The following is a 23,875-nucleotide window of genomic DNA, read 5'->3' on the forward strand; positions in this document are numbered from 1 at the left end:
GGATTATAATTATGAAATAAATTAAAACGAAACATTTATGTTGGTTAAAGAACATGTGCTTAATCTCAAGTGAAAATTCAGCGGAAAATATATTTTATTGATTTATTGTATAGCATTACTTATATAGCATATCCTTCCTAAACAAAATTTAAACAAAAATCTTAAATTTGAATCTTGTTTACAAGAGTACAAAAAAATCTGATTTGAACTGCAAACTTAATTTATTACTGTTATTATTTCTAAAAATTCGATACATTTTCACAAATGCTTATCGTTAATAACAATAATCTTCTTACTTGCAAATTGAAGTTAACACTTGAAGTTTTTCTAAAAAATGAAACCTTCAAATCCATTAATTATTTGTAAAAAACATTGACAACTTCTAGGACTTATTTTAGAAAGTGGAGAATTTCAACAAATACCTAACTATTAAGGTAATGGAAGTGAAGTAGGCGTGTGCCGAGAAAGACATGTTTTTTTCATCTGCCAAAATCAAGCAAGTGAAAAAATAAAAATTAATTGAAGAACTTGAAACTGAACTTGAAGAACTGTTGAAATGAAAAAAATTGCTATAAATTGCAACACATCAAGTTTAACCAGGGATTTTCAAAAACGCGTACCGATCGAGCAGCGAGGGCAATCCTACAAGAAATGGATCCACGATGGATTAAAAGGAGTCTCCCATGATGTCCATTTTACGCACAGGATTAGTGACTCAGAAAGTTGGATGAAAATTTTTGGAAAGCAGTTTTTTCATTCAAGGATAAGTACACATTCTTTTCTTTCAACTAAGACGGGTTTAACGTAATGCATTTGATTTGCTTTTTCTTGTTAGTAGTGAATATTTAGTTTTCTTTTCATTCATCCCAATTTCTACCTTTTTTCGTTTACAAACCTAACTGATTCCTTTGAATTGATTTTCGGTATCAAATATTCACGCTTCCATGAGAAATTCAATATCTTTCAAACGATTAAAGTTCAGACCTGTTTTATTCACGATTTTCTATATTTTGACGAATTTTCCGATCAAATAACTAGAGCATTACTAAAGTTATTCATTTTTGTACAAAAAATATGACAAGCTAATTTGACATTATATTTTGACATCTATACATACTATACAAATTTTTCATCGAATACTTACAAACTCTACTAAACTTAAATTTTCATAGTGACAGGAAAAACCCAAAACCATTTAAATTTTGAGATAAAATTAATAGAATTTGCGAAAAGACTAAGTATTTGTCATATCTCCATACTGGTTAACAAGTTTTGGGAAACAGATGTAAGATATTTTAGGGCCTTACGTTGAATTTATTTTTTCATCTTTACTTTATATTCAAAAACCAGTGTAAAAAACCAACAAGCTTAGAATTCATCATTATTTGAAAATAATGATCAATAAGGCCTCATCCTTTTGATTTCTGATAAAATTTTGATATGTTGTTATCTAAAAAAAACTCATCTGAATTGAAAAGTTTTAAAACCAAATAACAGGAGCTTAGGAGAATAGAATTTAACACTGATTACATAACACTAGTCAAAAGTGTTTCCTAGTCATATCCTTTTTACCCAATCCAAATAAAAATTGATTTGCTAGGATGCAGAGGTAACCTCGGTCTTAAAGCATGAAATATTATTCTTTCAATCCCTTTCTCCAATTTCCTTCTATCCATTGACTACTAGGACGTGGCCGGCGCCGTTATTGATGTATAAAGAGATAGCATCAGTTTTGTTCATTGTGAATGTGCTGTCAATCCCAGATACCATTCATTTGACCTCTGGACAAAATTGATGGCCTCGGTCAATCACGGAGTAGCAACCATTGGCGATGTGGAATTAGTTCTACTGAGCCACGCCTGCGATCATGGAATTTGAAATGCGTTTGCTTAATATCGATAAAACAACATTTAAAGTTTCACGAAACTTATAAAAAACTACTGATTGAGATTATATTGCATGTTGCATTTCACGTTCAATGATTTAAGGTGGATGTGAGTAGTCAATTAAGCTAAGCTAAATACCTAACTATTAAGGTAAAATTAATCAAACCTGAATAATAATATAGAACTCTACTTTATGTTTATGTTTGCATTGTTCAAGTAAAAATTTAAAGGAATATTGTTGTCACCGAAATTACCAAACCCCACAACCCCCAACCCCCTCCCCTCATGAGCCTCCCAAGTAACCAAAAACACTAAAACATAGCCCTTAAGCAACAATATAGTGCCATATATGTTTAAGTCTGAATTAATGCATGTTTTGCACTATATGCTATGCTACGCTATCACATAATAGCCTTTAATAAGCATTACAAATGCTGAATTACAGCACCATCAAAACGTCATTTTTCGCCAGCCATATAAAAGCATTAGTAATTAATACTTTGAACAACTTTTAATTATTTCATTGATTGATCATGATTGATTCATGAGAAATTCAAAATGGGAAACTATTCTTTAATTTATTAAAATAAGCAAAAATTAAAAAATAAAATCAAATTAACCTGCTGAATGGATTATTATGCCTGGGTAATGAAGGGTTCTATGAAATAAGAAGTGACTATAATTGAATTATGAATTACCATCAAACGGGGCATCATGCAACAGCGGGGTTAGATGCAACATTTAGATAACACCACACTGATTCAATTTTTAATTTAATGTAATGAGATAAAGATATCTTTTAATGATTACAACATGATGATGACATAATTTCTAGCATCTTGAGATAGTTTTTTAAAGTTTTTGATTTTCATATAAAATTTAAAAATCGAACAATAAATGTACAATTTTTAACATTTTTGGATGCCGTAAAAAACTATACCCAGTATGAAGGATTGGCTTAATAATATCACCTACAAACTTTATACTGGTTTCCTCATCCTATACCAACACTATTGATGTAAAAATAGTTTTCGAAAAATCACTCAGTTTTTTTTAAATAAATATTTTTATAATTCAGTTGCCAGTGTGGGGTAAAATGCAACAAAATGCAAATCAAAGAAACACCTTGTAAATCTCATACCCAAATGCTGAAATATGATTGTTTTGCATCACGCGTTTGTCAACACTGAAATTTCTTCCATCCAAACATTTTTTTTAATGATTTCGGCTTTTTAAATTTTTAGTACTATTGTTTTACCCCTAAATGTATGCAGCACCCTAATTATCAGAAAAAATGTGAAAATAAGTTTTCACAAAACAAAAAATCACAGCAAATGGTGTTTTCATGCGTAATGATCTTGAATTCATCGCAAATTTATCAAAAACAATACATTTTCATACGTTTTCATAAGATTTCTTATCAAAAACATAGTTTGTTGCAAGTTACCCCATTTTCTAAGGAGGATGAAAATCGCATGTTTTTAGAAAATTAAAAATAACTGGAGGAACCAATAATTTTTCTGACTACGCCAATTTGATGTCCCGTCAACCTTGAAACTTTTAATGCATAAGAGGTATGATTAACTGTAAACATAAAGTTTTTAGAAGCCAGTGAAATTGAAAATTGTTGCATGTTGCCCCAGTTGACGGTACCTTTGATGATTCTCGAACCGAAGATCCCGCAGCAGCCTTTATCTTTCCTTACACCTTCACCATTTCGACCACTCTTGATGCTGATAAGGTAGTTGAAAAAACCCGTACTTCAAGTACTGTTCGGGTCACACATTAGATTTAAAGCTTTATAAAAGCTTTATATAAGCATTACCAGGAAATTTTAGTACTACAGTCTTAATGCTTGTTAACTTTATACAACAGCTCTATATGTGCATATCGTGCTTTCATAAGTATGGGAGAGTGGGGAATCATGGGCCACTTTTTTTCGTTGTTCCATAACTTCTTTGTTATAAAAGATAAAATGAAAATTAAAAATGGTATGGTTTTCTACATTTTCAAGGTATCATAAGGTATTTTTTTTAAATTTTCAATAAGGTATTTTTCTCAAATTCTGGCTGTTTAAAGAAAAGCAATATTTTTTTGGATTTTGAAAAATGGTGGGGAATCGTGGGCCACCAAATCCAAATTGACCAAATAACATGCAAAGTTAATGAGTTGACCCAAAACTGTGATTTCCTAAATCATTTCGTAATTTTAAAGCAATTTCAGATGATGAAATAAGAAAGAGAGTTGTATATGATTGCATAGATTCCAAAACCTGGCTCGCGAACGTTTTGGCAAAATTTCTTGTATAGGATGGACAAAATATTTTTAATTACTCTTCATTTGGCATAAGAAAACTTTACAGATAAGAAAAACATATTTTAAGTTCTGAATGTGTATAAAACATTAAAATATAGGGTATTCAAGATGTGTGGCCCACGATTCCCCACAAGCTTTGATTTGCAAATTGGTTGCGTTTGTGTGGCTTATTGAAGTTTTATCAAAAAATCCTTTTCCGCGTAAAAGATCATGACAAAACTAAGATCATATGCGTATGAGCATATTTTTGTTATGCACTTTAGGTTCCCCATCAATGAAATTAGCAGGTGTTTTTTCAATTATGTAAGTGAACTTTTCTAATTTTTTTGGGTTGATAAATAAAAGAAGCATATGATGCGTATTTCAGTCAACAACATATAGGAATATATACTCACGCAAAGCGACGACGATGATAGTTGGTTTCAGATTTTTTTCTCAACACACATCTGAGATATTAAAAGTGGCCCACGTTTCCCCATGGCCCACGATACCCCACTCTCCCCTACTAATTTTTTTTTGCTTCTATGCATTAATAATACTTATATAAAAATAAAAAGCATTATGAATGTCGATATAATGCTAACTTGCATTAGAAATGTTGATTTAATGCTGATTAAGGGTTATGGCTTAATGCTTATGGTTACTTGGGCAGTTCTTCCTACGACCCTGCTTTTAGATATAAAATTTGGATAAAAAGAAACACGATAAATTCTTAATCAGATTCAATTTGAGATAATATCCCAGTCTGAATTAAAATCAATATATTTAATAATTTTGAAATTCGAGCGAAGTTTAAAGAAGTTATAAATTTCAATCGTTTTGATTAAGGTTGTCAGATTACCCGGTTTTATCCGGGTTTGCCCGGATATCTTATATATAAAAATGGAGGCGTTTTCTTTGTAACAACATCACGTATGAATGGTCGGTCGGAATAAAGTGAAATTTGGTATCCGAGGGTTTTTTGGGTCAGAGATGGTTTGTATAATAGTTTCGAGAATCTCACTTTTATGAAAGGGGGGTCCCCATACAAATTCATCTTTATTTGTTACGATTTCCTTAAGAATCTATTCGCAAGCACGGTGCAGTTAAGGACGAATAGATGAATTTAAACATTTATTACGATTTATACTTTAGAAGGTAAAACGAAGTTTACCGGGTCAGCTAGTTAAATATAAAATTTGGAAAAATTCCGGTCCGGCCCAATTGCCGGATTTATTCTCATTCTCAAATCAAATAAATAAAACAAATGAATCATGAATAGGTTTTTTAATGCCTTAGACCTACAATTTAAAATGTGCTGAAAATTTTTAAAGAAAAAATTTTTGTTCAAATTTTTCTTTGAATTTTTAATGAGGTTTTGACCAAATTTGCTCGGATTCTGATCGACAATTTTGAATCAAATACCTGGATTTTGCCATATTTTTTTATAAAAAAGCCAAGACTGGAAAAAAATTGCTAAAAATTTGAAATATTATAAACAAAAAAAATGAAAATAAGATTTATTAGGAAAACAAATTACGTTTTTTCAGTTTTTCATTCCTAAAAATGTTTGACATTTAAAATTAAGATCATTTCATTATATAAACTCCCCCTGAGGGTCTACACTCAAAATTTTAAATTCGTAATCAAATTTTGATGATTGATTGAGGTTATTCAAGAGTAACAGTCTAGAAGTCTCAAAACTAATACCAAAACCTTGAAAAACCCTACCCAAGTTCAGAATTCTGCTACAGGTTTTCAAAATTTTCTCAAATACTGAAAGGAATTAAAATTTAAATCAAAACCCCTTAGTGCCCAACCCGGCCTTTAGGTGGAATTTACTAAAATTGTCATAAATCCGCATCGGATAGTATTTTTACAATATTTTTCGCTAAATGATTTAGAAGATGTTGTTCTAAACTTTCGAAATGATGACAACTGTTTGATATACGCGTTGCATTCGCTATGTCTAGTAAAAAAAAAAGATAATGGCCAAACTCATAATTTTGAAAGTCTCAGAAAACAGTTTTAAATTATAAATGAAAAGCTGCTTTGAAATTATGATTCAATTTTCGTTTTGCATTTCCTATAAAATTGAATTCATGCTTTTCGAAAATCACATGCATTTTTTATATTTTGATAATAATTTTTCGAACATGAAACTATTTTTTTTTTTCGTATTCAGATTCGAAGTTCTTAAACTAAATTGTTATGTAAAATTCAAATATAAAAAAGCTTCAAAATTGCGATCCGAAATTTAAAATTTGTAGATGTACGCTTTAGTAGAAGTAGACGAAGAAAGTAGAAGTAGAAGTAGTACAATTCAGAAAAAAAAACAAATAAATTTAAAAATCAACTCAGATTGAAAACCAAATCAACAGAAATTAAATTTGAATTGATGACTGAGGGCTCTGAAATTTAACTCTAAAAATTCTTATCTAGAACTAAGATCCGGAAATCTTTTTTTTTTCTGTACCTTTCAGAAAGAAGAATTTTTCGGCCCTATCGGTGAAAAGTTGGGCCCTTATTTAGTAAAAAACAATTTAGGATAATAAAATTTTATACACGGATAAAAAATTAGAAAAAATTAAAGGTAGTGAAAATGAGCGAGCAGAATTTTATTTAGAAAAGAAAGTCAAAACCTTGATATGTTCTTTAGTAAAAAATCGTATTGAAATTCAGAAACATATTGAAATTCAAATTCTGAATTCAGCTTCAGAATTCAAATTCAGAATGCAAACTAAAAACTCAGAATATGATTGAATTCTAAAATGAGATTTTCAACTAGAATAAAAATATCAAATTGCCTATTTTGTAGAAAATTCAAGAGATCACAAACTTATGAATTTGCTTGTTCATTTTATTTCAAAATTTCAAATCATAATCTAAATATTTTAGTATGAATATAAAGTAGAATTTCAACTAAGTGCTTCAACTCTGAATTATGAAAAACCTCAGTTTTAATTTAAATAAACATCATCCACAGTATTTTTTATTATGATTTTGAATAAAAAAATTTTCTGGCAAAGAAACATGTACCTTATTATGAATATTGCAGTATTTCTCAAAACCAAATTTCAAACAAAAATCATAAATTTGGATAGAATTTTTATGAACCATGGCCGCAGGAAAGGGGGGAAGGGGGTGTTGAGGTTAAACCCCTCCATGAGTTTCTAGAAAAGCAAGCTAGGTATTCTACTCTACACTCAAAATATGAAATTCTTAATCAATTTTTGATCATTGAGTAAGGTTATTCATGAGTAACAATCCGAACTCTGAGATAATTCCTCGAAAACAAATCCCCGATTCAAAATTTTGGATCATTTTTTTCAAAATTTTCTTGCGTGTTGATTAGAGTGTCAATTTCCCGGCCATTTTAGTGTTCCCGGGAATCGGGAAATCTGACGAACCTTTTCCCGGGAATTCCCGGGATCCCGGGAAAAATTTAAAATGAAGATTTAAACATGAAGATCTTAACCCTCTTCTGCGTACGATTTGATATGGTATTTTTTAATTCAAGGTAGTATCTAGTATTTCAAAAAATTTCAAACTGTTTCAAAGCCTAGAAAATTCAATAAGCAAACCAAAGACCCAAAACAAAGCACTTTAACCGACAAACTGGTCTGATTCTAGCTGTATAAACTAAAAAAAAAATTAGAAACATTTTTCACTATCGATAGAAGTTAGTTAGCTAGACTTCAGGTTATTCATCAAATATCGTAAATTTTCAGATAACTATTCATTTGTTCTACAATATTTCATTTTTTTGCTGATTATATTGCTATTGTCAATCGTATCCGAAACGGAAGTTCAAAATGATAAGTATTGCAAAATAAAACATTCAAATTCTTTCCGTAGCGTTTCATTATTGGAATTGTTTGGTTTTAGAGTCTCTTTGTCGTTTTTCACTATTACACTAAGTTTTCGATTGGAAAAACATTTTTTTTACAAATTCTATGTATTCACCAGATTTATGAAAAAAAAAACTAGAATTTCATAAGCCAACAAGGTAAAACTGATAGAACTATAATTTTCCTTGCTCAATCTGATTGGCCTTTTTCCAATTTATATCGTGTAAAGTTGTAGTGATTTAGCACATTTTCCTGAGTTCGGGAATTCCCGGGATTTTTTAAGCGTTTCCCGGGATTCGGGAATTCCCGAATTTTTCTAATTCCCGGGAATTCCCGACCGGGAAAACCCGGGTAGGACACTCTAGTGTTGATAGAAATTCGTTTCTGAACATTAAATTTTAAATGAGATTATTCTCATTCCAGAGGTTCTGGTTCCATTTTAGTAAAATCATTATTGCATATCTGTTTTCATATTTCGAGTCTTGTATCCAATTTGGGATTCTTAATTTTCGGTCCGAATTATCATTATTCAATAGAAATAAAAATCTGTTTTGTATTCGCTCACATATGATGATGAATTTCATTCAAAATTGGATACATGATTTTCGAAATTAATATGCGTTCTCAGTATAAATGCATTCGATATCTCAGAAATCGATAGACCAAATTTAAGTAAATAAGTACCTTAAACTTACCCAAAGTGTAGTGATGAACTTTGTTGAAAATAGTTTCATCATTGCATTCAAAACATTTGAGCTACTTTTCTCAATATAGCACTCTAGCAGCGAGCAGAAAAACTAGATATCTCGTATCTGGTCCGCAATGTGTTAAGATATTATTTTTCTAAATATTATGAAAAAAATAAAATCAGAAACTATCCGGGGTTTTTTTTATTTTCATTCAAGTGGCTTAACTCAATCCTTTAAAATCCTATTTAAAAAAAGTAAAATTAATTTCTTTTGCATAATCCAAACATTACAAAGCTTAAAAATGGCGATCCTAAATCGAAAACTTAAAATCAGATTCAAATTTTTTGTTTAAATTTTAATCACATTTTATTTCAAATTTGCAAGTCGTATGAAATGTTATTATTAAATAAGAATTTCAGATTGAAATTTAAATCATCAGAATTTAAATTCAAGTAGTGGTAATGTTGATTGGAAATCTTGCTTCAGAAATCGTTTTTTATATCAAAATTCCACTGAAATTCAGATGCTGAATTAGGATTTAGAATTAAAATCAAAAATTAAGATTTAGATTTATATGAGTATAACAATCAAGATAATATTATCAAGATGACTTTTTCGTTGAGTAATTTATCTTGCAAGAGATAGCATACTTATAATTTTTATTATGAGTTGAATTTCAAAATTTCAAATTCTTCAACCAGTCATTTTGAATAAATAATTCAGCTTAACTTCAAATTTAAAGAGGAATTTGAGTTTTTTTTTGTCCCTTTTTAAATAAAAAATAGTAATGTTTATTTGTTAAAATCTACAGGATTTTAATTATGGAATGTATTTTCAATGAATTATTTTTTTTTGTTATCTTTCTGTAAAACGAGTTGCAGGGAATTCCATATTTTGTGTGTATTGTATAACATTTGCAATTGCCGTTTTTTAATAGCCGAATTTTAACTTAAAATCTTAAACTTGGAATGAGTCAGCAAGAATCTGATTTGAACCACAAAATTTTAATCTTTTTTTTTACTTTTGAAAATTTGATTAACTTTTCTTTAAAAAAAAATTCTATGTTCAAATCAAACAAGCGAAATTCAGCAGTTTTTTTGAGCAAATTCAAAGATTTCGTTTGGTTACTCAAGGTTTCCTTATATAAATAACGCCTACCATTTCAAAGATTGAAGAATGTGTTTTCAAAAGTTTCTGTTTCATACGAAAAACTGTTAATATAAAAGAACTTCGAATTAAATGATCAAATAGTATAAAAAATTATTTTTAATGGGTATCATTCCTACATTGTTTAGCAAAAATGTCATAGCAAAAAGTTGGTAACCAAAAATCGCCAATTTAGTCAATTTTGTCAATTTTGTCAATTTTGTCAATTTTGTCAATTTTGTCAATTTTGTCAATTTTGTCAATTTTGTCAATTTTGTCAATTTTGTCAATTTTGTCAATTTTGTCAATTTTGTCAATTTTGTCAATTTTGTCCATTTTGTCAATTTTGTCAATTTTGTCAATTTTGTCAATTTTGTCAATTTTGTCAATTTTGTCAATTTTGTCAATTTTGTCAATTTTGTCAATTTTGTCAATTTTGTCAATTTTGTCAATTTTGTCAATTTTGTCAATTTTGTCAATTTTGTCAATTTTGTCAATTTTGTCAATTTTGTCAATTTTGTCAATTGGAGGTAAAATTTTGGACTAGCAACATTCATGTATTTGAACCTTTATGACAAAGAACGTTTTTTTAGTCAAAAGGACTTTTTAAAAACTTAAAAAAGGATTTAATTTGAAGCTGAAGATGTTATAACTTTGTATCCGAGTTTTGCGCATATACTAATTTTTTTTTTAATAAAAGATTTTGAGTCAAGTATAAAAAAAATCCTCTCTGTTATTGATCGACTGTCAATTAATGGTTGATTTTGAGAACCTAGGGATAGCCTGATTTATTTCACAATTTAAAGATTAATATGTTTCAATTTATTCTCCTGCGTTAGAATGTTTCGGAAAGCATCATTCAAAGGAATCCGAAAAGCTGCGTTTAATTGCGTCCGAAATTTGGAAACAAAAAAGTTTTCGCTCCGATCAAAGAGAGTGAGCGAACGAAATAAAAAAAACCGGGCTGTAACCAACCGTTTCGAAATCCGATCAATCAAAGATCACACGCAGGGGATGATGAAAAACAAAATGGAGAGAGCACGAAGGAGACATAAAAGGATTCGCCGAAAAAAGGTTCAAACGCGGAATCAATCGGGGGCCCAATTTCATTCACCTGTTTGGAGGAAAAAAACGAATATTCTTCCCGGCTCACCAGGTTCAATTAGGGAGGATGGAAGAAGCAAAATAAGACAGATCTAATTATGGCGTTCCAGATGGCGTTTCTGCCTTAGTGGACCTTTTTCATCGTTGAACATTTTCTTCACTTTTAATTTTGGTAGTTTATCCGAGTGGAATAAACTGTTTTTTGAATAGGAAAAAAAAAAAAAAAAAAAGTAACCCTTCTTTTAAATTTTACCAATCTTACTTTGTTTTTAATTTTTTCTTCAGATCAACAGGAATCCACCAATAAAGGATGTTTTCCTTGTTTTTAATTACTGACATAAAGAACTTCCAGGGATTTTCCGAAAGCTTCCCTACAAACAAACCATCAATTTATGAAACATGTTCTAGGAAGATGTACTCAACCTTGGCAAAAATTCTTCATCGGCTTATACCCGTCTACAACCTTTCTCTGATACTCTTACTAACGTACGTTATTTTTTCTATTTTTTTTCCTCATCGCTCACATCGTTCTGCTGGCCTTCGCCTGACACCAACTAAAAACGGGGCAAAAACCCTGCCAATCCTTCCAGGTGGAGATGCTGTATCAGCGCTACTTTCTCCGGATGAATCAGAGCAATACGGTACACATCGTGTGGCTACTACTAGGATTAATTTTTATCTTAGCGTTAATACATCTCGTGTTCACCTTCATCCTGCAGCAGTCGCTTCAGAGCTGCCGGGGCTATGATGGGGGAACAGCGACAGGAGGAGCAACTGGAGGAGGTAAGTAGTTCCGGGATCTGTCCCTTTCAGTTTCCTAGAGAACATACACGTTGAAACCGCATTAGATCGTAGATACGTACAGTCGAGCTTCATTTTCACTGGAAGCTCTCCTGAATTGAAGCTCAAGCAGTTATGTTCCAAGGCTAAAGAATAAAGAACCTTATATAAGGCTTTTATAATTATAGTGAACAAAATTTAAAAAAAGTTTAGAAATTCTATTCAATAATTAAAGAAAAACTTAAAAAAAAAACAATGGATACTGACCGAAGCTTCAGAAAAACGCGGGAAGGTGGTCATCGGAAGGTTCAAGTGTCATTTCACGTGCACCCTCTTCAACTTTCGTTAAGCAAAATGGGGTTGGAACTGAGATTCAAGGGGGAATAATTATCTAGTTAGTCCCCACCGGGCCAAGCTGATTATGGACTCATTATCGTTCGTTGTCGTCGTCTTTGTTATTCTGCACATCATTAGGTGTGCTCTTTGTGAGAAGATAAATGGCTCGTTGTTTCCTTCTTTTTTTTCTCCATACGCGCTTTGGTTGTGTGTTTTTTTTTATTCTAACTAACGGATAAATTCCTACGCGACTTCCGTGTACGGAGAAAAATACGGAAATTGCTTCACTATTAGGTTTAGCTCATAGTCAGAGATTATCTTAAGCTAATTATATTGTATGAAATTAATGAAGAGCTGGTTGCTTTTCATTTAGCTGCGGTTTTTTAAACATAAATACACAAGTTAATTGTTGTTGCCCCTAAAATTAATTTCAAAGTGAATTAAAATGGTAATCTAATTTTTTCTCAACCAAAGATCAGGATATATTTTAAAATGAATATTTTAGAAACAATCTAATCATTCAAACACCTACAGAAAACATATGACACATGAAATTAGATATCCTTAAAAACTTACTTAAATGAAAGATGAGAAATTTGATAATTTCCGAGTAATTTCTCTGGAAAGGAAAGGAGTCTTTCATACAAAAAAAACACAACTTTTGCTTGTATAACTCGAGATTTCATAAAGCAAATGGAACAAAAATTTTATTTAAAAAAAAATCAAACTTCTCTCTGGAGCCACAGTTGTTCTCCTTTTGATGAAAACACCAATTTAAGAGTGGTGATAAAAGTGACCCTAATTTCCAAACTTCGTTGAAACCTAACTTTTAACTCTTATTCTTGATTCAAACAATGATAAAACAATACTGGCAAAATTTTTGCTCTTTCGAATAATTCAAAGGCAACCCTCAAAAACTTTCAAATTTATGTGAAACTTTCTTTGGAAAAATTTGAAGTTTAAAATAATTTGGAAACACAGCGGAACAACACAAACTGAATGACTTAAAGATTTCAACGTGAGAAACAATGTAAAACACTTTAACTCATTTTGGCACACACGTGAAAAAGTTACAGGGATCAAGTCAGCTTTCAAATTTTCATATATTTTCATAGAAAATCAACGGAAAGGTAACAGCAAAATCTCAATGCCAATGATAATACAAGCACTTCCCTCAATTGTTTCTTGTCTGTATATTTTTTTAAATTTACAGTCGTACAGTTGAACCAGATATAAAATTTCTCTGTTCAAGTTACATTTAAAAGTTCATCAATGCATAAATTTGTTTACAATGTTACTAGTTTGAATGTGCTAGTTTGAACCACTATAAATAAGTTGAATACTGAACACAATAAAGCTGCTCTTAGAGCATTTTCATACCGCCTCTGGTATTTTGCTCCATACTCTCCTGAAACTGTTATTGATTGACATCACAGTCTGTTTTTCCTGTGTATCTTTTGTAGAGTTTATTTTTAATTTTTTCCGGAATGAACTTAAAACCTGATTCTGTTGTAATTTTTTTCAATTGTCTAACACAGTTAAATTTTGAAATTAGAAATGGAAAGCTGCTATGTAATCCTGGTTCAAATTTGGTTTTGCATTTCATATCAAATTTGAATCCTGTGGTTCCTGCATTTTCAATATTTTGATAAATGTTTTCCCAATATGAAAAAAGGAACTTTTGTTCTATGTATATTCAAATTCCAAGCTCTTAAACTTTATTCTTACAAAAAATTCAAAAATTTAAAGCTTTGAAATGGCAATTCAAAATTGAAAAGTGAGATTCAGATTTTTGTAAATTCGTATTTTATTTCTGATTTACAATACAGATTAAAAATAAATATTTTAAGTAGTGAATTTAGATTAAACCTGAACTACAGAGTTTGAATGAGGGCTGTTATACTTGGCTCATAAAATTCTGATCTGAAATACGATTCGGAAATCGTATTTTTATTTTTTTTTTCGATTATAGTTGTTTTACCATCTTTATGGCATTCGAGACTTAATCAACGGTGCAGTTGGCGGATCGTTATTGAAAAACTTATCCGGTACAACTGTGTTCGATGTTTACTCTTGGGCACAAACTCGCGGACATCGGCTCAGGAGACAACAGACTTGCCAACTGAGCTATATCACAAGCCCGTATTTTTAGCACATTTAATAAATTGTATGGAAAATCGGATACATATTCAAAGCGCATTTTGAGTTCAGAATTCAAATTCGGAATGTAGATTCAAAATTAAGAAAAAAAGTTTAGCTTGTAAATATAATTGACGGTCAACATAAATTGTTGAGGAATTCAAGAGATCATAAACTTAACACATTGCGGACCAAATACGAGAAATCTCGTTTTTTTTTGTGTGCTAAATTCAATTCAAAGTATAACTCGAATGGACTGAATGTGAGTGTTAACCTTGACTCGACAAAATTGAACACAACATAACTGAAAAATGCTTAATTTGTTTATTTTAATCCAGGAGTTTCTGGAGTATAGAATGCCAAATTTCAGTTTTTCTAGACATAGATTTCTCACGGTCCTTAATCCGTTGAGATTGCTTGTCAATTCTATTTCTAGATTTCAATTTTTTAAACAAAAATGGTTTGTACAATTCAGTTGAAAATTACAAATAAAAAATGTAATTTGAGTTTTTTTGTTTTATCCGAAAAAACCCAAATTTTATTTTAAAAATCATTAACAGGATTTGCATGCTGGAATTGATTCTTTATGAAAAATATTTGCTGTCAAAAAAACATCTTTACCTTAAAAAATCTGCTCAAAAATTCTTTATTTTTCAGGTTACTGTTTAACACTATTAACACATCAAGGACACCAAAATTCGGTATTTTATGTTCCAGAATCCAAAAACAAAATTAAACATTATTTGATATAGATATTTGAATTACGGGGGGAAGAGTTATGTTAAATTTTGTAGAATGACGTTTCATTACTAGATTCATAACGTTTGAATTATGCTTTTTAATAGAGCATACTAGCGACAAAAAAAACGAAATATCTCGTATTTGGTCCGCAATGTGCTAATATTGCAGTTTTTTTCAGAGCCAAGTGTCATACTAGAATCGTTAATTTGGTTGAAATTTGCTTCAAGAAAATTTGATCCAAAAATCTCAAATTGTAAAATCTAAATAAAAAATTTTGGCCAGTTAGCTTTATTTTTTAAATTTTGATTTCATTTTCAATATGGATGTCCCAGAAGTTTCGACTACAAGTTCAAAAAATATTTCTTTTATTCATTATGTGACACAAAATATCCCGTCGTGGTAAAAACGCTGAAAATTGTAAATCGACTAGACGTGCAATAAATCGTGGTTGCTGGAAAATGCTATTAATGACTAATAGTCTTTAAATAAAGTCGATTACAGGAAGTAACGGATAGATTTGGTTAAGAAGCATAAAAGGTGTTAAAAATTAGCCCAGAGCATGTTATGAGAATATTTCATGGATTATGGCACAATTAGGAAATTCAGAACGCTTCTAGAGTGATAAAAAGCAAAACATGATAATATTAAAACAAATTGTTTAAATTTTGTTCAACTTTTTTCCACACGTGTTCAACAATTTTTTTTTTCCACACGAATCCGAGCTGAGAAAATCTGGGCAATTTTATGTAAAAAAAAAACCTGGCAAAAACCAGAAATTTCATTCAAACAATTTTTACCATAAATTTGGGCAATATCCTGGCAAATTTGTTCAAAACCCAGGAGTTTCTCAACTAAAATCAAGAGAAAAAAAACCCTTGAAAAATTAATTTTTCATAAAGACTTATCATCAGATTTCAAATCGTGTCTAGGGCTTCGAAAAATCCGTGCATAATTATTTTAATAAATCTTTCCCAATAAATTAAAAAAAAAAATACAACGAAATTTGTTTATTTTTTTTTTAATTTTGGTGAATAAACTACATACATTCGGGCAAAATCCGGGCATTTTTAAATAAATCTTGGCAACCAGGCCGGACCGGACTTTCCCCAAATTTTGTATTAAATACCCGGGCAAACCCGGATAAATCCAAGCAATTCGATAAGCTTATGTTAACTCGTATTTCCAGATAAAGCCTGATACTCTTTTTAATAAAAAAATAATAATTGAACTTGCAAAAAAGTATATTTCGGATCAGTTACAAATGGAAACATTTATGTGAATATTTGATTGAGTAGGAGTGCGGAAACAAGCAGAGCAAAATATAAAAATGACCATTATGTTTGAAAGGCACATTTGACGGTTCTTCCAGATTTTTTGTTGAAGTTTTTGGGTCTATTTTTTAGAATTTTGAATCCAGAGGAAGAAACTAAGTGATTTCGTTCCAGAATTTATCAAGAAATTTATCAATTTTCTTTCTGCTTCCTCAGGAAACGGTCGTATTCGCACAGAATTTTCCTTTTTTTTAAAAAGAAACCTCACTCAAATCAGAAAACAAATTTTTCGAAAACTAAACTTCTTCCTTCGATTGGTATTCATTTTGCATGAAGCTGTCACTTTTGTTCGCCCAACGGCATACTAACACTAATGCCCTGTGCAAGATCCCTATTATGTCTTAGCACGATATAAAATAAAAAGTCCATCGAAAGAGGTAAAAAAACGGAAACGTGAGCGATGCTTATAACTTTTTTATTTTGCATTTTAGAGTATTGGTGCTAAAATTAGTTCTACAATAATTTTTTTTCTGATTAATCCCCCTGAGATAGAATTTCTAACTTCTCTGATTTTGGTCCTAGCTCTTTGGAGTCTTCAATAAACTTGCTCAAAATAAAATTTTATACAGCTTTACTTTATACTTTGTTTGGATGATAAGTTTCAAAAAAGATTATCTTCTGATTTACTTATTTCCGTTAATCTGAAGATTTTTGACATGCTGCACAAAGTTGTTTAACTCATTCAAATACATAACTTTTTCAAACATGTTAAGTTTGTAAAATTTACTTCTTCAGAGCTATGGTCATCATATTAACAAAAATTGCACCTTTCAGCAGCCTGCTCTAGATGAAAATTGAAGATAAATATTTCATCTACAAGATGCAGGTTAAACTGGTTGTATTCACTTATATTTAAGCGAGGTACATCTATTTTACTTTGTATTTTTGCAATAAAAACATCGGTTTCTGAAAAGTTTTCTTACTTTTCCGAGAGCATTTCTTCTTCTTCAATCTAAAAATAGGGTTGGGGAAAATTGTACAAGAAGCACCAGCAGAGTAAAATGGCCATGCCATTATTTCTTTTAAAAAAAGCTAATCTATGGCTACGAATGATGTTTTTCTTCATTTTTATTGTGTCAAACAATCTTTCCTACCATTTCTTGGTTGATAAATTAACTATTACGACTTTAATTTTTAAAAACAGAATGATTTATCGAATCTGTGTAAATCTTTTAATTTTTCATGGTTAGCATATAAGGTTGCATGGTTAACCAACTTTAAAAGGTGCACCAATATTTGATCCGAAAAAATCATCAACCGTCATATTTGCCGTGATATCAGCCAATTAATTGAATTTTGTTGCTTACTAGATAGAAGGCGTTTTAAAAAGACATACACCGTCTTAGCCGATTTAGGCTTTACAGACTGAATAAACGACGTGGACAACTTAAGATTAACATTTAACACCCAGTACCGAGATGGGAATCGAACCCATGCCATCAGAGGACCAGCGATTACCGTCCTGCCACGCTAATCACTCGACCACCGAGACGTACAATCAAAAAGGGATTAATCAGAAAAAAATTTACTATAACACTGATTTTACTGAACAACTTCTCCCAAGACACCAATAACCAAAAGTGTAAAATAAAATAAAATATCAAAATCGTGCTTAGGTGTCCCGAAAACCTCTTAGTCAGGAGTGTCAAATTGAGACTCTTAGAACTGTAAGGTGTAAGAAAATGGGACATATCAGAGCTAAGGGCCATCTATAAAGTTGATATTTTGGAAAAGTCACCGACAGCTCATAACTCCAAAAAAAATGTACCGATACCAATTCCAGAATTGATATGAATTCGATTGTAGATTCTGAATCTCAATATGCGAATTATTTTTTCTTCCACTGCCCTCTTTTTCAATGATTGACTTGTAAAATTGATAAAAACCTGTTCATTATTTTGCAAACTTTCCAATAATAAATCTTTGCAAAATCGCTTGTAATTATGACAATGCGAGAACTGCAGAACAAAAAGTCAATTAATTGTACATTTTAATACAGTAGTGATGCTAAATATAAGGTCTTCAGATCCATAGAGTTAGTGGAAAAAATGCTTAAATTTTTCACTGGAAAATTTCGAAGTAGAAAGAACGTTCTCTTTTATAAATTTATCACTCAAATTCCCTTTTGACTCTAAGGGATTTAAATGAACGTTATTTAAAATCATTTACTGTTGGAACAGTTCGTTGAAAACAATTCTACTTCTTAGATCTACAAAAATATTGTTTCTGAGGTGAAAGGTAAAGAAACGAATTTCGTCTGTATTTAAAAGACTGCTTTTGAATAACTTTAAAAGTTTCAATGAACTTATGGAATTCGGTAATAATCCATCCTAAAATGTGTACAATTTGGTTTGGCGACACTGAAGATTACTAACGGAGCGTTCGTAAACTGATGTTTCTGACCAAAATGATTGACGTTTGCGTTTATGGATTATGAACAAAATGCTCGCCTTAAAAACACCACTGAACGCTTGATTAATCTTTTTCTAAAGAAATTACGAATGGGCCGAATACTTTTTGTTTAAAAGCTAGCCAAGTATCAACCCCTTTGAAAACTGCTAGTAATCTTGACTCTTGATCGGTAAAGTGAGTGATGAGAATCAAATTTTCGATATGAAACAATAAGGAAAGATTTTGAATGGTGCTAAAAATTTTTACGAGTTAATCAGTTGAATTAAATAGTATATTTTTATTTATTACGTCGTTTGGATTCTAAGGGATATAAGTACATAACTCATTTTTTAAGTAAATATCTAACATAATTCTTTTTTATCTGGTAAAAAATTGACATTTACATCTTTTGTTTGAACAGAAACGATTACTTGTCGAAAAATATATGCAACACGTTTAAAAACGAAAATTTTGAAGCGCGTTTTCTTTAAAAATAATTGATGCCCTTTAGCTCTTTCAACTAAGGTTGCTAGATTTTTTTCAGCACGTATTCGGACCGGACGAATCCGGGCAATTTGATAAAAAAATCGGGCAAAATTCGTGCATTTGATTTCAAAATTGTCGACCAAAAAATTTTGCCATATTCTGGCAAATTTGGTCAAAACTCAGAATTTACTAAACAAAAAACAAACTTGAAAAAATGTTTTTTTTTAGTAAAAAATTATCAGCAGATTTTAAATCATTTTTTAGGCTTCCATAAAAAGTTTTATGATTTTTTTAAGCTTGCTCAAAAAATTTCGTTTTGGACGCATGAATAAAACAAAGTTACAACACAATTTGTTTTTATTTTTGATTTGGAAAATAAGGTGAATAACTTCGGGCAAAACCCGTGCTTTTTTAATTAAATCCGGACAACTGGGCCGGGCCGGACTTTTACCAATTTTTTTTTATTAAATATCCCAGATAAAACCGGGCAATCCGACAAACTTACTTTAAACGTTTATGTGCCTCTCATTCTTTTATAAATTTTCATTTAAATAATGCGTTTTTTATATATTTTCATGAATGTTTACTCTCTGGAGCCACCATAATATCTTCAAATAGATGATAGCTTTGAGGGTTGTGTTTTAAATAATGATTCTTCTAACGTAAGTTAGTTCCTTCCAAGTTTTTCGTCGTTTAAACTAGATAAATTTTAAGACCTCAAAGGATATTGCAAATTAATACTGCTATCAAAAAAATCATTAGTATCTCCAAAATTGACTCTGCTTTAAATCAAAGCCACTAGTTCATCAAACCGAAACAATTTCGGACTTCGAAGCTCATTGTTGGCCAACTTTCAGGACCTCGTCATAGCGTGGGAAGAGATTTTTCACCAGAAGTCCTCCCTGTTCCACCCACCCAAACCAACCACCATTCAGCAACATCAACGGCACACATTATTCACAGCCATTACCGGCGAGTTTTCACTCGGCATTATCGTCATTATTTTCTGCAGTTTGTTCTGCTCGCTGCACTGCTGCTGGTTGGTGTTCTTTCTTCCTTTGTGTTTATGTTGCGACAACGAGCGACGATGGTGGTTTGCTTCTATTATCAGGTTCGTTTGTTTTTAGCTCTCCCACGCTTTTCCTTCCTCCTCAGTGCTAATGCTTCTTCTCTCTGTCTACCATAATGATGGGAACAGCAAATGACGAGCTTTGCGTTCATCTGCAGCCCACTTCCCTGCTGTGATTGTCCGGTTTCTTTTTTCTTTTTCGCTTGGGATGATGATGATGATGATGAGAATGATGGTATGATACAGATTGGGGGGGGGGGGGGGCAAAAATGAAGGTACTAAACAAAGTTGTCATTCGAAGGTGGGAAGGAATCTTGCGAACGTTGGGCTGACCGGAACGGATCGTGAAATAATCAAGATTCTTGGGTCATGTTTGTGATTCTATTTAGTCGGCAGATAATTGGAATGGATGACAGAATTAACTAGGGGGGTCATTAAAGCATTTGAGTATAAACGAAGGAACTCTCTGGAGCCACTTTCATATTTTGATTCTAAATTTCATTTCTGACCACTAACAAATTTAATTTGAAAAAAACCGCATGAAAACAATATTGATTAAGTATTTTGCGGTTTACAGAATAAAATAAGTAGCAGAATTGTAAAAATATTCAGTATCTGCATGCCAATATTTTTAAGTTCCACTTTGATTGGATAAAAAGTCATGCTTTTTCATAAAAAAAAAACATTTTAAGATTTTCAATGTTATATGCGAAAAGTTTTAACTATATATAATTAAATTTTCATCGATATGACCGTAAATTAGACCAAGTAGAACGTGATCTGGCGGATGTGGGATGTCCGGTAAATTGGATCACGATTGCCATAGACCAAGTGAGTATTATGAATTATGTTCGTCAAGTTATGTCGTGAGACGGAATACTATGAAAATGAAAAAAATGACCGTAAAATTTATAATTTTTTTTTTAATTGGTTATCTAGAAAATTAAAGAATGACGAGAGAACATAACATCAATTTACATTACCTATATAAAACAACAGAAATAATTGATAGTGGCTCCAGAGAAAGATTATTTAAATTTTATTTTTTTGATTGGAGGTCTTAAGGAAATTTAATTTTTTGAAGTTGCAATTTTTCAAGATTCCACTAAATGATTTCGTGTATTAAAAGAGGTAAAATAAAAACGTTAGCCTTATCGAAAAAAAATTATTTCAAATTTCAAGGTTTTATTTATAAATAATGATAATCCTAACCAGTGCTCATGAAAATTATGTTTTTCTTTAAAAAAAAAACTTATCAATTATCTCACCGAGAAAAAATCAATAACTAGTAACAAGAAGCAACCGATGATAAAGTCTCGTTAATTAACGAACACCCTTTACTCATCAAATGCATATTTCATCGAGTTTGTATGATTTTTAAGCATGAAATCATAATTACGATTCTCATCTATCGATTCATTAGAAAATGTTGTCTCATTCATTTTTCTTAGGTTGATGAACCTTATTGAATGTGTCCTAACATTTACATCAAAGTGAAGAAAAAGTTAAATTATGAATTTTTTTCAAATCAGGGGCATATTGGGGAAAAAATTCATACAATATATTTCAGGCTTAAAATGTTACAGTTTCTCGAAAAACCGAGTTCCGCGTATGGAATGTTACATGAACTTTCTTCCTTACATATATTTCAATAAATTCAGTTAACCCAGCAAACATGAAATCGTATCAGAAATGATTACTTATGTCGTTTAAAATGGTGTTGCGAATCGCAATTCCAACTGCATAGTGTAAAGATCGTATAAAATGTCGTCTGAAATCAGTTTAAATCGGATATGATAGAAAATTCGCCATGTTTGTAAACACGCGGATTTCAAGTGAGAAAATTATCGCCATGTTCTCTTTCAAACAGCAGAACATCCAGATGGCAAAATTATCTGACGGGAATTGAGGAATATTGACCAATGCGAGAACTGAAAAATATTGTCGGGTATAATTGAGAGTATAAAATCAAATTAAAAAAAAAATCATTCTTAAAAAAAAAACTTTTTTAAATATTCGCACCAAATACAAATTGAAGAGCAGTTTAAAATTTTGAAAAACTGTGAATTAAAAACACTAACTATGTATCTCGTTCAACGCTTCAATCTAAAGCAGGGATGAGCAACCCGCGACCCGCGGGCAGCATGTGGCACGCAAGACCCTTTTGTGCGGATCGCGAAGCTTTTTTTTTCTTCATATTTTATGCCTATACATTTTTCTACAATGGATTGTTAGGGAAATGAAAACGACTTGATCAAAAATGCGTTTGTCTGCATTTACCCCACAATCATTCAGATTGTTAACTTTTTATCTGGAATTTTGAGCATTACTATGTTTTTTTCAAGGCATAAATGCAAAATTGATTATTTGCATAACGTAATATTGGAGCTTGTTTTGGCAGACCATTTTGGATGGGTAATAAAGATTTATCTTGTCAACGTTTAAAATAGAAAGAGGCATTCCATTTTATTCATGCTTTACCTTACAGCTTTCTCCATATTCTTTAACAAATTATGATGAAATGGTTGGAAGTTTTGAAACACTTTCAAAATTATTTGAATTTAAGGTGACCAATTATTTTTTCTTTATTTTTTCTTAATTTTTTAACTCCTACCACTTTGGAAAGCAAAACCCATAAAAAAAGTCGAAAGAGCAGCCAAAAATCAGGATCAAAGGAATTTCGATGTCCGTTGGTGGAGTCATTACTTTAGTTTCAAGCAACAATATATTTATATGATAAAAAATATGCTCAACAGATATTTTTAAAAATTATTCTATCCAATTCGGCAAAAAGGCTTATTCTGTTAGAATTCAAATACTTACAAAAAAATTTAAAAAAACCTTGTATTTTTCTGAAAATTGACGAATATTACGAAAGTTTAATAATATTTGAAGCTTGAGTGAGTCGTTTTAGACTTTAAATAAACATGAATCAGCCGGCTTAAAAGCTACCGACAAAAATTATCAGTTTTTGATAAAAACAATAAATATCTGCAATTCTATGATTCGACCAAAGAGGTTTTTGACGATTATCTGTTATGCTTTTTCCAGAAGATTGACAGAGCATTTATATCAAAAATCGAAAAATTGAGTTATTTCACTTATCATTTGCATTTCATATTACCAAAGTCATAATATGGCTTAAGATATTCTATTCTAATGATATCTTTAAATAATCATAACAATCTGGATAAAAATTCTAGAATCAAGAATGTATTTTGCCTTAAAATATGTGAAATTGTGCATTTTTCTGTGATTTCGACAACCTTGCTGAACCTTTCAATGCAAGATCTAATACAGAACATCAATTTAAAAATCGGAATTATTACCGTTTGTAGGAAAAAAATCTAGGCTCTGAGGACAAGTTTTAATTGTGGAAAAAACAAAGAAAGTCAATAAGCGATTCAATGTTCAACGCTAAGAAGAAGCTGATTTCTTTGAATATTAATTTTTTTTTCAAACTCTTAGTTATCACTGTGGTAAGCTCCAAAAGATTTTAGAAGATTAGAAGTAACGACGAATAATACCATCGGTTTAAAAAAGAAAGTTGTTAGAACGAATGTTCGCCAGAAAGTACTATTAAAAATTGAGAGAATTTAAACATGACAAAGATTTATTGATGTACCTTGTC

General features: G+C 30.9%; 1 pseudogene; it reads left to right on the top strand.

Moving 5' to 3' along the window:
* LOC129753822 (adenylate cyclase type 5-like) overlaps nt 1-23,875 on the top strand; it is a 150,970-nt pseudogene that overhangs the window by 45,494 nt on the left and 81,601 nt on the right.

The sequence above is a fragment of the Uranotaenia lowii genome, chromosome 3 (assembly GCF_029784155.1).
Source record: "Uranotaenia lowii strain MFRU-FL chromosome 3, ASM2978415v1, whole genome shotgun sequence".
Classification (NCBI taxonomy): Eukaryota; Metazoa; Arthropoda; class Insecta; order Diptera; family Culicidae; genus Uranotaenia; species Uranotaenia lowii.